Here is a 16,433-nt window from a genome sequence, read left to right as displayed (position 1 = left end):
TAACCTTTTTGTATAAATCTCAAGTATTCACTACTTTTCCTTTCTTCATAATAACCCTGCTTGCTTCTTTCACTTTTAACACCAACAACAAATGACACCTATACTACTTAAGAAATGAATACTTTCAATTTATCTTCATTTTTTATTTTCACATATAGAGTTAAATGAATTAAGTGAAGTGACATTATTAAGAGGGTGGAGTACCAAGTCCCAGCCGGCAGACAATTACTCAGGATCATCTATGAAAACAATCCTCTTTGTTGGAAATTCAGGTACCAGTTGACAGAGTCCCGTGCTGCGTTTAAATGCAAAACTAGCTGCATCAAAGCACTAGGAAAATTCAGAGTTTTCACTCAGTCTCTCCTGGAGGTTCAGGAAGTGAGTAGCATGTTTGTGAAAAGCTTCCAGCTTCTGCCTTCTCTGAGGGAAAGAGAGAGAAGACAGACACTTGGTTCTACTTATCAGATGTTTTGGTGGACTCCTTAAGGGGATGGCTACCATCTTCTTTGTATCTCACTCGTGGCAAAGCCGAGGTTCACTGAAAACACAAGTGATGCTTTAGAACATTCTGCACAGACCCAACACAGTCCTTCTTCTGGCCCAGGACAGAATTAGAGGGCAAAACATTTAGAACTCCCAGCTTTTCCATGGGGAGGAAAAGAATTAGAGTCTGTTTAATAGTCAGGTTGAGGGTGGGTGATCCTGACTGGCCCTTCCGGTGCCTGCTTTGTAGTACTGATGGGAATGGATTAACTCTAGGGGATGCTGGTTATAAAGAGAGCTGGACTGTTTGTGACCACTTCAAAGAACCTATGCTGTTATCAACTCATCTCAAGGGAATAAGAGATTATAGGCTATTTACAGAGCATCGTCAAGTTCTTATCAATTGCTAATATTCAAGTAGAACAACAATAAAGACACACCCACAGAAAATGTTGAAGAAGAGTCTCTAATCTCTGTGCAGTGGGCTATTTGGGGAAAGATCCTTTCCTATACAATGCCAGTTCATGGTCGTTGGGAAAAGTTCTGTGTTTTCAAATGCATGGGATAAAAATCACAAGGTATATGGAGAAATAAGATGTCACAGCACATGAACAAAATGTACCCACAGAAACTGATCCTAAGGGCATGATAGTACATGAAGTATCTGACAAATAGTTGAAAACAGTCATAATAAATAAGCTTGCAATCTTGGAAAAATTATATGTGAGCCAAATGAGAATATTTACAAACAGATGAAAATACAGAAAAGGAACAAAACAAAAATGGGAGCTGAAGAATGCACTAATTAAGTTGACAGATTCAATAACGGACTTCAGCATATAAGCTGAGTTTCACATAACAATCACAAACTCAAAGAGAAACTATTTCAAGTGATACAGAGAGGGGAGCAAAACAAAATACTAAGGGCAGCCAAAGACAGCAAAAGGACATCAGGGAGTTTAAAGAGTACTCTTTTAAAACCTGCCTTCCTGTCTGCTCCTTTTATCAAGTAGACAGGCATTCTGACAGACCTTCCTTTCTTCTCTTCCTTCTTCCCAAAACTCAACCAGACAGGTTAAAGGCACGACCCAGAGTTAAATATTATAAAGCAGAAATACAACTGATTGACAAGATTTAGAAGCAGAAAAAATTTAGCAAAACAATGCGTATAAGCTATTGCCCAAAAATTCTTATTAATGCCTTCAAAAGGTGAGAGAGATAGAAACAGGCCCCACATTAAACATGTTTGCAGATAATGATGGCAGGGAATGATTTCATGCTTGATATTCCTAAGCACCATCACTATAGTGGTGAAAGTGAAGATAATGGGAGCAGCTTCCCTTGCTGGCTTACAGGTCTTGATAGCCTCCATTAGCTAGGGACATGCATCACTGCAGACTTGGGAGTCTCTCATCCCAGTTCTCAGGGTTTTAGAGCAATATCTGTAAGTACTGAGAAAGGGTGTTAATGAGGGCCAAAAAGATGGTCATTGGAATGTTCTTCTTCATAATAAGGATCTGGCCACGGGTATAGGCATTAAGAATGACATTCTTCCATACTTCATAAATATTTAGAGTTCTCTTTTAAACATCAGTGTTCATTGCTGAGATAAAGCCAAATATTGTGTAGAATTTGATGTCCACTTTAATGCTAAAGTCCACTGTCCTCTATGTTTAAATAATTCAATATGTAACTACCTAGATTGTCCACAGATTAATATATAATTCAATCATATATATTCCAGCTCACCTAGAAAAGCTCAACATGAAATGGTAATTTTGGTTTCTGGGGCTAGAAACAACAGCTGTTAAGGAAAGAGTAAGTAGCACCTCTGAGCACCACCATGGCAGTCAAGAACAAATGCCTGAAGAGAAGGGGCAGAAAGGAAGTCAAGCAGGAAGGGGTTGGTCCATTTTCTATGAAAGATTGGTAAGATGAGAAAACTCTGTGAAATCTTTTATTGAAGTCATAAGAATTTAAGGAACCAAAATCCATCTGATGGCCTCAACGGTTATTTATTTAAAGTCAAACATGCTGGTCAGCAGAAGGATGAATTTGCATTTAGGAAATTCAAGCCAATTACTAAGAATTTTGATGTCAAAACCTATCTAACAAACTTCCATGTTGTGGATCTTACCTGAGACAAATTGTGTCCTATTGTCAAAAAGTGACAGGTTGTGATTAAAGCTCATGCTGATGTCAAGACAACAGATGGTTATTTGGCCCACCTATTCTCCATTGGTTTCACTAAAAGGAAAATGCAACAATCAAATACACAAGATGTGCTATGTGCAGCAGCAACGGGTCAGCCAGATATGGAAGAAGATGATGGAAATCATGACTCAAGACAGATAAACGACTTGAAGGAAGTGGTTAGTAAACAGCATTAGAAAAGACAGAAAAGTCTTTCCAGTCCATTTATCTTCTTTGTGATGTCTTTGTTAGAAAAATTAAAAATGGCAAACACCTTGAGTTTGAATTGTGAAAACTCATGGAACTCCATGATGAAGGTGGTAGTTCTGGAAAAACTACTGGGGGCAAGACAGATGTTAAAGTTGGACAAGATGATGCGTACATGGACTATTAGCCCACGAATATGTTTAAAATCCAGATTTTAAGTAGTGATAAAAGAATCCTATTTGTGATGTTTAAAAAGAGAGAGGAAAACGAAGTCATTTTTTTTAAACCGAGAAAAAAAAGTGTACATAAAATACTCTGCATGCCAGCCTCAGGATTCTAAGCATCAGGCGGTATAGCTCCAGCAGGATTTGAACAGGATGAGCTACACAGATTTTTCTGCTGGGAAGGAATGGGTTAGTGAAGGAACAGATTGTCAATTAAGCCCGAGTTGAAAGTTGAGCTTTCAGAAGATCCTGAACTTATGCCTCATATTTCAAGAAACAGATCCTGAGGAAGAACAGAAATAGATGAAGGGTGTAGCTATGAAGAAAAACTTACATAAGCCAAGTGCATGAGTTTCTCTACCCGTGTCACTGGCTCACGTAAATGCCAGACATCATTTTATATCCAGCCTAGATACAGCAGACGTTGGCATTTAAGTATAGATTGCTTTGATAGAAAATTGCCCTTGAATGAGAAAGGAAGTTTACTGGTGAGAAAAATGGTTTCCCCCCAGTTAACAGTTGAAATCCCAATAATAGAAATGTTTTCAAGCAGAGGTCATAGGGCGGGGAAAGGGAAGAGCTCTAATGATACCTCGGTTCCCACCTAAAAAATGAAGAAAATCAGCTTCAGTTCAAATTGCAGTGTGTGGGTTGTGTACATAGAGCCGTCTCCTCCCCTCTTGCTGAAAACCTCAGGCTTCATGGTAAATGGGACAAATCACATCATTCGTAGTTCTGCTCTGCCTGCTACAGCTGCTGGCTGCAGGTGGTGCCCTAAAAATATATTGTTTGTTTATTTTGTGTTGTAGCAGTCTCCAGAATGGTCCCAAAAAGCACAACCGCTCTCTTCCCTTTGTGTTGGTGAACCGCGTGATGAAAGACTAACGCCTCTGCCAAACCCAGCGTGAAAAGGCCAAAGAAGAGGCCCAGGTACTGCTTGAGGCTCAGCTTCCGTGAAGTTCCATTTTCCTTGGCTTCGTGAAGCAAAGCTGACAGCAGACTATCTGTCATCAGAGCTTCTTGACTGGGTCTCAGGGAAGCAAAGCCAAGCTACACACTGCCTTTGTTGGGAGAATAATTGAGCTAGCTGCTCTGGAGATTAACATTTGTAAGCACATGAGGAAGAAATGAGAAAAAAACAATCAATAATACATCACAGAAGTGAAATCAAAGCACAGATGAATCCAGGTAAATGTTCACGCAGCTTATTTAAATAGAGCGTCTAATGATTTTTAGTTTAATAACTTGTATGATAAAATAGTTTTTCCAGTCAAACTGGCAGAGCACTCAAGGGTAACACTGTTACCTCACAAGGCAACAATTTATATGTAAAACCTTCTTCCACACTATGTTCAAAATAATGATACATGAGGTTTACATTATCCATTAATACTATTCTTGTCATTTTTCTGTAGGCGAGTCTCAAAACTATAAACTTCCCCCAAAGTAAGGATTTATATGATCTAATTGGTACAAAGGCAAAATTGACAACTGTAATTTCATGCCAAGCAATTTTTGGCAAGACATTTCTTGCTATTGAAAAATAAAAATAAAAAAAGAACCAATGGGATTCTGATAGAAATAGATTTTCAAATCTAGAGGATAATTAAGTAAAATGTAAACTAAGAACATTTGTATAAAAATATTTCAAAAACCCATTTTCTTCTGGCAACTGAGTCACTTTCTAAAATTTAGTGCATAGAAATACATTTAGATTATTTACTTGAGAAGGAACATGTTACCTAAAGACTGGACTTCTAACCAGCTCCGGTGTCACTCTTAATTCTTGTGGGAACTATGACTATTGTCTGCATATGTATTCTATATGTGCATGGGATATATATGGTACATCCAATCTGATCACGATTCCAAATTATAGAAATAGGGATCAGTGTTGTTTATCCTGACAGTGATTGGGGAAAGAAAGACTGGAGAGGGAAAATGGAGTTCCAACATCAGGAAATGAGAGGCAGGCAGAAACAGATCAATAGAAGAAGGCAAAGGAAATCTAAAATACTAAAAAAATAGATCTTAGGTTGATTCAAATGAGAGACATGAACTGGACAGTGGAAATATAAGAAAAAATGTTTGAGTTGTTTAAAGAAAAAGAAGAAGCGGGCAGATCTCTGTGAGTTGGAGGCCAGCCTGGTCTACAGAGCTAGTTCTAGGACAGGCTCCAAAGCTGCAGAGAAACCCTGCTTGAAAAACCAAAAAAAAAAAAAAAAGAAAAGAAAAGAAAAGAAAGAAAGAAAGGAAAGAGAGAGAGAGAGAGAGAGAGAGAGAGAGAGAGAGAGAGAGAATTTAACCGGGTGGTGGTAGCATACATGCCATTAATCCCAGCATGCAGGAGGCAGAGGCAGGCAGATCTCTATGAGTTTGAGGCCAGTCTGGTCTCAAGAGCAAGCTCCAGGACTAGGGTTACACAGAGAAAACCTGTCTCGAGGAACAAAAACAAAACCAAAAGAAAACGAGCTTAAATGCACTGTGAGTAGAAAGGGAAAGAGAGTTAGGAAGGTTACGTCAATTTGAGAAAATAACCTGCAGGTGCTAACCCCAGACTAGCGAGAGGTGGTCAAGTGTACCCTCATGTAGAGGTCGCAGTCTCTGCTATTATCCCATCATGCCCCGTAGTCACACAGCTCCTCGTTCTTCACACTTGTTCCTATCTTAACAACCTCCCATCTGAGTGACTCTTGCTGCTGCTTCCTCCTCTTCCCTCATTCTGTGTAGATCAGTGATTACACTGATTAAACTGTAGATGCTCTGTGCATATGTAGGAGATACACACACACAATATACATGCTCTCCTTTCATGAACTGAGGTTGCAGGAGTAGGCGAAAAGCTTGATCCATCGCTATTGCTCCAGGGATATAAATCATTTCCTTCTGCAGTTACCATTCAGAGACTGAATGAAGGTGATACTGTTTTTAGCTCTAAGCAGGTGAAGAGGAATGTACATTTTCAACTTAAATCTTTAGGTTTAACCTACTCAACTTTAAGCCACTCTTTGAATATAGAAGTTTTTTTTTTTTTTTTTTTTATCAAGTTTGTAGCAAGGCTCCCAGCAGTTTGGGCCACCATTTTCAAATTTCCTAATAATGAGCTTCCTTTGATAACTTTTTTTCTGTAATATTGCATTTATAACCATTAATATGTTTGGAAAGTAAGCATGTTGCTCAAAAGAAACATAGATAAGTAAATCATTGTCACTGAACTTCTCTCTGCTTCAGCACACAATTCCCTGGATTACATAATAGGGGTAAACCAACAAAAAAATAACATTTGACTTATAGGATAGCATGAAATTATAGTATGGATGATTTGTGTGTTTAGGCATTTAAAAGAGGAGAATTTCTCGATCTGCCTGTAGAAGTGATGAAGTTGTAGAAAAATTGGAAGAGTGTTGGCGAATGAGACGAACGAGCAGAAGGCATCGAGTAGCAAGAGGAAAAAGGATGCCCACAAAAGTGCTGAAAATGAACAAACCAAGCTCAAGAGATGGAATTGCTGAGACTCACTGAAAGAGAATGGAGAGATTTGTACATTGCAGGAAAGAAGAGGAGATACAGGGACTGAAAATATTCTTGGAGCTGGGACACTCTGGGCTTCCTATCCCTGTAGGAAGTAACTGAAGTCCTCGATAAATGCATATTGTTTGGCATAAGCACAACCACGTCAGGGACGCCAGTGTCTTAGACCTATGGGAAATGGCAAAGCCTTTCTCCGGTTAGTGTGGAAGTCGATAGTGTGAGCAGAAAATGTCACCATAGCTTTCTCTCCACTGTTGTTTACAATCTGAAGACTGCTTTCCTACAGAGATTAATCAAACCTACCTTTTTTTGGTCACAATACCTTCACCTTCTTGTTCTGATATACATAGTAAACCACTTCCCTGTTCAACTCTATATAATAAGTTAACATGGTTTTGGCGGTGCAGTGGCAGCGGCTTCTGAAAACCACCAAATTCCCGAATTACTGTGCATATTTTCCTCTTTCTGTCCTTTCTTCTTTCCTTCAGCACCCCGTTTTGGTCATTCCCTGAAGCCATGCAAGGCTTGCAACAGCAGGACTTGGGAAACAGATATGAAACAGGTCTTAACTCAGACACCCATGTGACAGTTGCTTCTCTGGGTAGAATCTAGTCATTGTACAGTGAGAAAGAGAAGACTGGGAGTTATAAACTTAGTAGTGTCCGAAGTTGTGAGCTTGACTCAGGCTCATTAATTGAGATGAATTTAACATGATTGATGAGAGTAGAGACAAAGGTTAAGAGGAAAAAGAACAGAATCAGAAAACCTGCAGTCATAATGGCATGAGGAGAAAAATCGGACGAAAATGACCAGACCCAGGAATCATGTATCTTGCTGAACAGAAGGATGTGTGGGCTAACAGCAGTTTCAGTCCTATTTATAAGACTGATAAAAGTGAAAGATACAGACAGAATATCACAGATGGTTCCTTTCTACTGTGTAAACATTATTTAGCTTTAGTGTATTTGCCCATGTTTTTATTCCTTTTCTCTCAAGTATAGCATGCCAAACAATAAATTATCTTTCACATTATGGCTGTCAGTACAAATCATGTTTATATCCTTCCTTTGAGAATTCATTGCTCTTATTTAAAAACAGAAACACATCTTACTGTGTTTTTCTACCACTATATTTAGACAATCTGGTGAAGAGGAAAATGCCATGAAATACTTATGCCCAAGATTTCTGTATTATACTAATTGATTAGGACTAGAGTGACATCCTAAATAATAGTGACATTATACATGAAGATGATAACCTGCTATTCCAGGCCAATAGCTTGTGATTATTTCTACGCAAATACTACAAAATAATATTGGTAGATATTAACATGATTGCTTATTTTGGAGACACTTGTGTCTCAATACAACTCATTTAGTTCTGAAATGGGTTTTTGATTATAAAGTTAAGTATAAGAAATGTGATCTGAAGTTAGTTCACTGAACAATATGCTATATAGTCTCCACTTAAACCTCATGTGATTAAGAAAACATGACAATTTGTGATTTATAGTCTATAATCCTTACTGTATCCTTAAATGTATCTATATTTTTATTCTCGGTTTCCAAATGTTGGGATAAGATGATGGACTTGGAGGTCAAGTGAGCTTTTCAAATATTCTACCCAGAAGCAGCTCTTGTATACAGGTGGAAATAGCCTAGGAGGGGCAGGACAGGCTGTAGAAGCTGCAGACAGGGAGTCGTGTTATATTGATTTTTGGAATCTGAATTCTACCTGGGGAAAAGGTAAATTAGTAGTATTTGCCCTGTTTTTGCATATCACTGTGGGTTAGTCTGAAAAGTTTATATAGTTCCAAAAGGAACTCAGCTATGGCTCAGGAGAAAATAAAGGATGCTCTCCCATTTATTTTCAAGGAAAATTCTTTAACATTTAGTTCTCAATTACCAAATACTTTATTATACAATTGGTGATAAGATTTAAGGATGGGTGCTGCCAGGCTGTGAGTATTAGACCTTCTATTTCTCATTTTGCAAGTAGGGGAAACCAGTGAAAGTTAGTAACAAATAGCCCCCACTTTTGCCCACTGCACTGAATTTGTCTTTTGAGGCTATTTGATTTCTGGCACTGTTTGTACCCATGATCACAGACTCATTGACTAATTTCAAAGGATACACCAGCAACAATCAAAATGAATGAGAGGGCCGGATGAAAGGAGCTAAATACCACTTATTTTTCCCAATCAGTAGTATTTGTTACTATTCAGGGGTAGTACATTTGGGGTTCTAAAATCAGTTTATAACTTTCGTTATTTTTTTTTATGTTAGGAACACGTGGTTGTTCCAGGGAACATCTTCTGATTTCATTTCTGTTTTCTTTTCTAACCTTGGGGAAACTACCTGTTTACACTCAGATTTGCTTCTTTTCCCCACGCGTTTTGAATATTTATATGAACTATAGCGATGCTGCAAAACCCCAAAACACATTTGTTTACTGAGTTACTAGCCTTTACATGATCTCTCCATCTGAGGTCCCAGGAGAGCAGAGCTGGAGCAGTACTCATAAAAGACGTCAGCATTGCAGAGATGTGTCCCAACTGAGTCTACCATCTGTGGGTACAGCCCAGCATTGCAGAGATGTGTCCCAACTGAGTCTACCAACAGTGGTACAGCCCAGCATTGCAGAGATGTGTCCCAACTGAGTCTACCAACTGTGGGTACAACCCAGCATTGCAGATATATGTCTCAACTGAGTCTACCAACTGTGGGTACAGCTGACAACTGAGCCCTGACAAAATTGTTCTACTTCTAACAACTGAACCTTGTCTCTCAGTACATCTAACAAATAGACCTAATAGTCTATGGTCATGTGACAACTGAGCCCAGTACTACAAGTCTTTCTAACAACTGAGCCCCATCTTGCAGCATTTCTAAAGGCAGAGCAAGAACGGTGGTCTATCTAACTGTGTAGACAGAGAGATCTTCTTGTTGGTGCTGCTGCTCAGAACCGAAATAATCACACAGAAACTGTATTAATTAAAACACTGCTTGACCTATTAGCTCTAACTTCTTATCGGCTAGCTTTTACATTTTAATTTAACCCATCTCCATTAATCTGTGTTTTGCCATGTGTCAGTTGCTTACCAGCAAAGATTCAGCATGTCTGACTCTGACGGTGGCTCCATAGTGTCTCCCTGACTCTGCCCTTTTTTCACCCAGCATTCAGCCTAGCTTTCCCTGCCTACCTAACTGCTGCCTGCTATAGGTCTAAAGCAGTTTCTTTATTCAGTAATGGTAATCACAGCACACAGAGGGGACTCCCACATTATAACTGAGTCCAACAGAGTACTTACATCTAACCCTAAGGCCTAGCATGAGAGCTGCTGACTATTGTTGGAGCTGGGAGAAAAGAAGGAAGCTTCCTGTGTTGATCATTTTCCCACGGAAGGAACCAAGAGTTTTGTCCTAAGAAGGAAAGTGTTTTTTGATCTTTGACACTAGACTAGAAATCCATGTGTGTTAGAGATTATTACTTGATATTTTATATTGTAATATATTTTAAAAACAGGGAGACTGGCATGCATAGCTTCATTACTTTAAAGATTATTTTGATTGTTCAAGGTAAATTATGGTTTTGTATGACCTTTAGGGTTGTTTATTAAATTTTTATAAAAAACTGCTGTGGAGTATATGATGTTTATCTAAATGTTTTCTTGGTAATATTGTCTAATTTATCTGACTGCAGAAAAGCTTGTGTATTGGCACACTAAATAATATATTTTAAGTGTATCTATTTTGCTGCTATTTTAAATATATATGATATAATTTAAATTTTATGTTTTTAAAAATAATGTTGGAGATCAATTTCAGTCATTCAAATATGCTAGCTCCACCACTGAGACACACTGCTTTGCCCAGTAGTGTGATTTAGAACTTACAGTCTTTTATTTAAAAGCCTGAGTATAGAGGTCACAGGCAGCCCTTTCAGCCGACACAGCCTCCTGAAACTCAGTTGACACTCCTAGTATAGATCCAGGGTGCTCTGATTCTTCCTCCATTTCCATCTCTACCCATCCCTCTTAGCCCAGCTCTGTTCTCTGACTCCCCATCTTCTGCAGACCTACTCCCTTCTTGTGACCTTGCCACTACATTTTATTGGGACTTGATAAACTATCTGTGCTTTCTTTTACCTTTTCCATTCTTGTCCTCTAGGATACCTTTTGTCTTGCCACTCTACACCTTAGCCCCTCCTGCTAGCTCATTTCCATTCCTGTTGGGACCTTCTGTCATCTGTGGCCAAATGTAGGAAACCCTTAGTTCTGCCTTTGCCATGCTCCATGGAATGGAATTTGCAATATGACTTATGAAACCAAAAGTGTCTGCACCCTTTCCCTACCTGCTTACTTAACCCCCACTTTTTCTACTGAATTGCTGTGGTACTGCTTAGAGCCTGAACCTAGAGTTCTAACCAGAGCATTGGATCTGAGACCAGTCAGATATGAACCCTGAAACCTAAAAGAGTCCAAGACTGAAAATCAAGCACCATTCTGCTGGTCCACAACTTGACCGATTAGGGTGATGGTCGTGAAAGAACTGAACACCCACCTAACAAAGGCAAAACCAGATGTTCATACCAAGAAACCACAAACCCCATAACTCCAGATGGCTAGACCCCAACCCTAAAATGTGAACATGAACAACTATGACAACATGCCTTATACAGAGGCTAGCATCTCTATTATTATTTCCCCCCAAAAAGGCACTTTAGCTGAAGCACAAGACAAGAACTCAAAACATCAATGAATATACATGTTTAGGGACCTTTAAGAGGCTATGATTACATGTCTCAAAAAGATCATAAAAACATAAAAAATTGCACGAAATTATGAAAACTATTCAAGTTATGAAGACAAAATTCGGCAAAAATAATATTAATAAAAGAAAAGTCAAACTTAAGTAAATTGCAAAACAAAAATCTCAATAGAAAACCTCAGAACAGATTAAATGAAGCAGAAGAGAGAATTTCAGGTCTTGAAGACAAGGTAGAAGAAATGTATAGCTTAGTAAAAAAATGTTAAATCTAAAAAAAAACCAATCACAAAACATCCATAAAATGCAGGACACTATGAAAAGACCAAATCCATAAATAATAGATACAGGGGAAGGAGAAGAAACCCAAAGCAAATATACAGAAGTTATTTTTAACAAAATCATAGAATAAAATTTCCCAAATCTAAAAAAAGAGAAGCTTATAAAGTTGCAAGAACACCAAGAAGACAGGACCAGAAAAGAAATTCCCTGTGACATATAATAATCAAAATAAATATAAAGACTAAAGAAAGAATGTTAAAAGCTGCATGGAAACAAATGACTAAGCCATATGAACAGGCTCATTAGAAAACACTTGACTTTTCAATGGAAACTTTTAAATCTAGAAAAGCCTACACAGATGTTATACAAGCTCTGAAAAGATTAGAGATACGAGCCTAGACTACTATAGCCAGTTAAAGTATCAGTCGTGGTCAGAGGTGAAAGAAAAATATTTCTTGACAGAAAAAATACATAACAAATTTCTATCTATGAAGTCAGCTCTACCAGAAGGAAATTTGGATCTGAAGAAAAAGTTAAATATACCAAAGAGGACACAGGAATAAACTCCAGAATGGTTAATCAAAAGAGGTCTAAAACAATAATAAAAACAATAAAACCACAACAAAATAATAGGAATCAATAAACAGTACTCAAAAATAACACTCAATATTAACAGTTACAATTCCCACAATGAGAAGACATAGACTAGCAGGTTTGATTAGGAAACAGGACTCATCTTTCAGCTCCCTCCAAGAAACACACATATATAGTGGGCAGATACTATAGATAGGACAGACACCACTTTAGGGTGAGAAGATCGAAATAGCAGTCCAAGCAAATGAAACAAGAAGCAAGTAAGCATAGCTACTTTAATATCTGACAAATAGTCTTCAAACAAAACCGATCAGGAGAGATAGTGATGGACACTACATACTCATAACAGAAAAAAAAAGAACCAGCAAGAAATACTGCTACAGCCAAAATGAAATATTGACCCAAACATAATGATGGTGACTACAGTACCTCTAACTCACCAACAAATAGGCCATACAGTCAAAATCAAAACATATCAACTCTGGAGTTAAATAATATTATAATCAAATGAACCTAGTAGTCATGCGGAGATCATTCTTTTCAGACACTAAAAATTGTACTGTCCTCTCAGTACCCCATGGGTCTTTTTTTCCAAAATTGACCATGTATTAAGATGCAAAGCAAATCTTAACAAATCTAAGGAAATGGAAACAATTTCCTCCATCCAATCTGTCTATTATGAATTATAGCTGAATATCAACAACAGTAAAAACAGCAGAAAGTACATAACTCATGGAACCTAATGAACTTGCTATTAAATGAAAATTAAATTAAGATGAAATCAAGAAGGAAATTACATTTTAGGAACCAAATGAAAATGAAAACATAACATTATAAGACACAGTGAATGCAGTTCTAAAAGTTAAAATCATTAACCATCTACATTGACAAGTAATCTAGAGAGCTCTGTTAATAACTTAATGATGCACTTGAAAGCTTTACAAAAACAATGAGAAATAACACCCCAAAATAGTAGATAGGAAGAAATAATCAAACTTCGGCTGAAAACTAATGAAATAGAAACAACAATAAGAAAAAAACAATACAAGGAATAAAACAAATTAAAAGGAAGAGTGAGAGAAGTCTCAAAGTAATACAATTAGAGATAAAAAGAAAGTACAAGGAAATTCAAATAATCATAAGGATATATATATATATATATATATATATATATATATATATATATATATATATTTTTTTTTTTTTTTCGAGACAGGGTTTCTTCGTAGCTTTTTGGTTCCTGTCCTGGAACTAGCTCTTCTAGGCCAGGCTGGCCTCGAACTCACAGAGATCCACCTACCTCTGCCTCCCGAGTGCTGGGATTAAAGGCGTGTGCCACCACCACCTGGCCATAAGGGTATATTTTATGATACAAAAATTCAAGTCACACATAACAGTTTTCTAATTAAAGTTCCACTCTACATGACAGAAATCACTCCTGATACTGAAAAGTTAGTCACCTATCCAGAATTAGTGAAGTCACAAAGATTGGAGGAGAACCTACAAGTGCCATTTTGCCAAACCTGAATAATTCCTAACTGCTTTATAAATATTTGTCCTTATACTTAGAGATAAGTGCAGTTCTCAACCTTTAGTAAGGAAACTTGCAAGAGACAGAGATCACTACAGGTAACCATAACAGGTCAAAACACAAACGTGTGCAGCTCAGTCCCAAATAATATATCCATCACACAAGTCCTGTGTCTAAGGCTCAGGAATCATTGCAGAAGTGGGAGAGAAATGATTATAAGAGGTAAAGAAACAGGATGATTAGTGTGAGATTGTGTCTTTTGGAAATTGCAGAAGTTACAACCATGATGTCTTGTCAACATGGCTACCTAAACATTATCTGAGCAAGGACAGCACTACAGACATGCTAATGTAGAAAGGGAAAATTCATCAAGCCTCAATCCTAGAGAAAGAACTTCAGGCAACGACAGAATGCTCAGAGTAAGATAAGTAGTTTTCCTCAGAAAAGAGCATACTGTTTGGTTATACAATACCGAATGGTCATCTGTGAAAATATATGTCTAAAAGTCACATTACACAGACTAAAAAGCTTGTATTTACATATTTGTGAATGCTCATATGCACGCAAGTACACACATGCACACAGACTCACATACACAGTTAAGAAAAGAGGCTATAACTTTGAAAAAGGCAAGACAGCAAATATATCAGGGGTATGAATGGGAGAGTTGGGAGGGAGGAAAGGGAAGGGGGAAATGATGTAATTATATTATAATTATCCTTAATTAAATTACTTAAACACAACCCACTAAACTGGAAAAACCTAAAATAAATGAATGCAATTCTTAATATATACAAACCACCAAAGTTAAATGAAGGTAAAACAAATAATTTAAAGAAATCTATAATCCTAATAAAACATTTATAGCAATTTAAAAATCTCTCAATTAAAAAATATGCCCAGGGCCACGTGGATTCATCTCAGAGTCCTACCAGTCTTTCAGAGAAAAATTAATACCAATACTTCTCAAATTATTCTGCAAAATAGAAACTGAAGGAACAGTTCCCTTTTTAAGAAGTCACTATTATTCTGATACAATTATTGGCTGCTGAGGGATAATGCTCTTGTACCCTGTAAAGATTTGTCACTCATATTGGTTTAATTAAAAACTGGCCAGTAGCCCAACAGGAAGTCTAGGTGGCATGACCAGACTAAGAAAATTCTGGGAAAAAGAAAGATGTAGTGCTGTTTCAATTTCATTTTAATAAATAAAAACTGCCTGCTAGATCTGTGAGTAAAACAGTCCCACTGGTCGGCTTTCCAGACCAGGTTACAATCACACACACCTTTAATCCCAGTAACCACAATGACACACACCTTTAATTTTAGTAGCCAGACTCATTGCAATTCTTAATATATACAAACCCAGAAATTGGGTTGTGCATGCCTTTAATCCCACTGGTGCATGGCTTTAATCTCAGCTCTAGAAAGGAATATTAGACAGGGGAAAGACAGCTCTCAGACACAGTCTCATTCTGAGATTCTTGGAGGCAGGATCGCTATTTCAAACTGAGGTCAAGGTAAGAGCCAGTGGCTTGCTGTTTTGTTTTTTGGATCTTCTGGTTGAACCCCAGTTTCTGACCCTGAGCTTTTATTAATCATGCTTCAGAAAGGTTCAGTCTGCAGTCACCACCCAGATGCAGAGGAAGTAAGATGAAAATGCTGCACTGGGTAAGGTACCAAGCCATGTGGCTAAAACATAGATAAGAATTATGGGTTAATTTAAATTGCAAGAGCTAGATAAAATAAGCCTGAGCTAATAGGCTAAAATATAAGCCTCTGTGTGTTTCTTTGGGACTGAACGACTGTGGGACCATGTGGGACAGAAACTTCCATTTACAAATTGTGGCAAAATGTTTGGCAAGAACTTCGGCATAAAGCCTGAGAGAGCTTAAAAAAGGGTTCTAGACAGACAAGGATACCGCCACGCATAGCTTCTTTGTAACCATCTTTTCTCTGTTTGCTGGCAGTGAGCAGAGGTGAAGCTGCTTCAAAAGAGACTTCCTGACTCAGTGTTAGTGGCAAAAAGCATCAACTCTTTTAAGAGACTCTGCCATCAAACATTTGAATGGTGTTTATGAGCAGCTATTGGCATGCTTCTTGTTGGTAGCATGGACCTAGAAACTTCACTGAGTTGTGATAAATAGACGTGGCTGCTGTTAGTATCTCGGAACTAACAAGCAGCCTCTGACTACAGCTCTGGGATAACGTTCTTGTACCCTGTAAAGATTTGTCACTTGTATTGGTTTAATAAAACACTGATTGGCCAGTAGTATAGGTGGGGTGAACAGACTAGAAGAATTCTGGGAAAAAGAAAGACTCAGTTTGTAGTTGCCACCCAGATACAGAGGAAGCAAGATGAGAATACTGCACTGAGCAAGGTACCAAGCCATGTGGATAAAAATAGATAAGAATATTGGTTAATTTATGTTATCAGAGATAGGTAAAAATAAGCCTGAGTTAATAGGCGAAACCAATTATAACTAATATAAGCCTTTGTGTGTTACTTTGGAATTGAATGGCTGTGGGACTGGGTGGGACAGAAACATCTGCTCACAATAGTCTAATATTCCTCATGAACATAGATGTGAAAATTCATAATGAAATACTTGCAAACTAAGT

At 37.8% G+C, this 16,433-nt stretch overlaps 1 protein-coding gene and 1 pseudogene across 4 annotated transcripts in view; one reads left to right on the top strand and one right to left on the bottom strand.

Annotated features, from left to right (window-relative positions):
- Positions 1-16,433, bottom strand: part of Nkain2 (sodium/potassium transporting ATPase interacting 2) — a 1,019,122-nt gene that overhangs the window by 175,947 nt on the left and 826,742 nt on the right. The window lies entirely within an intron of this gene.
- On the top strand, positions 2,327-3,070 carry LOC142837771 (small ribosomal subunit protein eS1 pseudogene; annotated as a pseudogene).

The sequence above is a fragment of the Microtus pennsylvanicus genome, chromosome 1, assembly GCF_037038515.1.
Source record: "Microtus pennsylvanicus isolate mMicPen1 chromosome 1, mMicPen1.hap1, whole genome shotgun sequence".
Taxonomy (NCBI): Eukaryota; Metazoa; Chordata; class Mammalia; order Rodentia; family Cricetidae; genus Microtus; species Microtus pennsylvanicus.
This window is presented reverse-complemented; position numbering and strand designations above follow the sequence as displayed.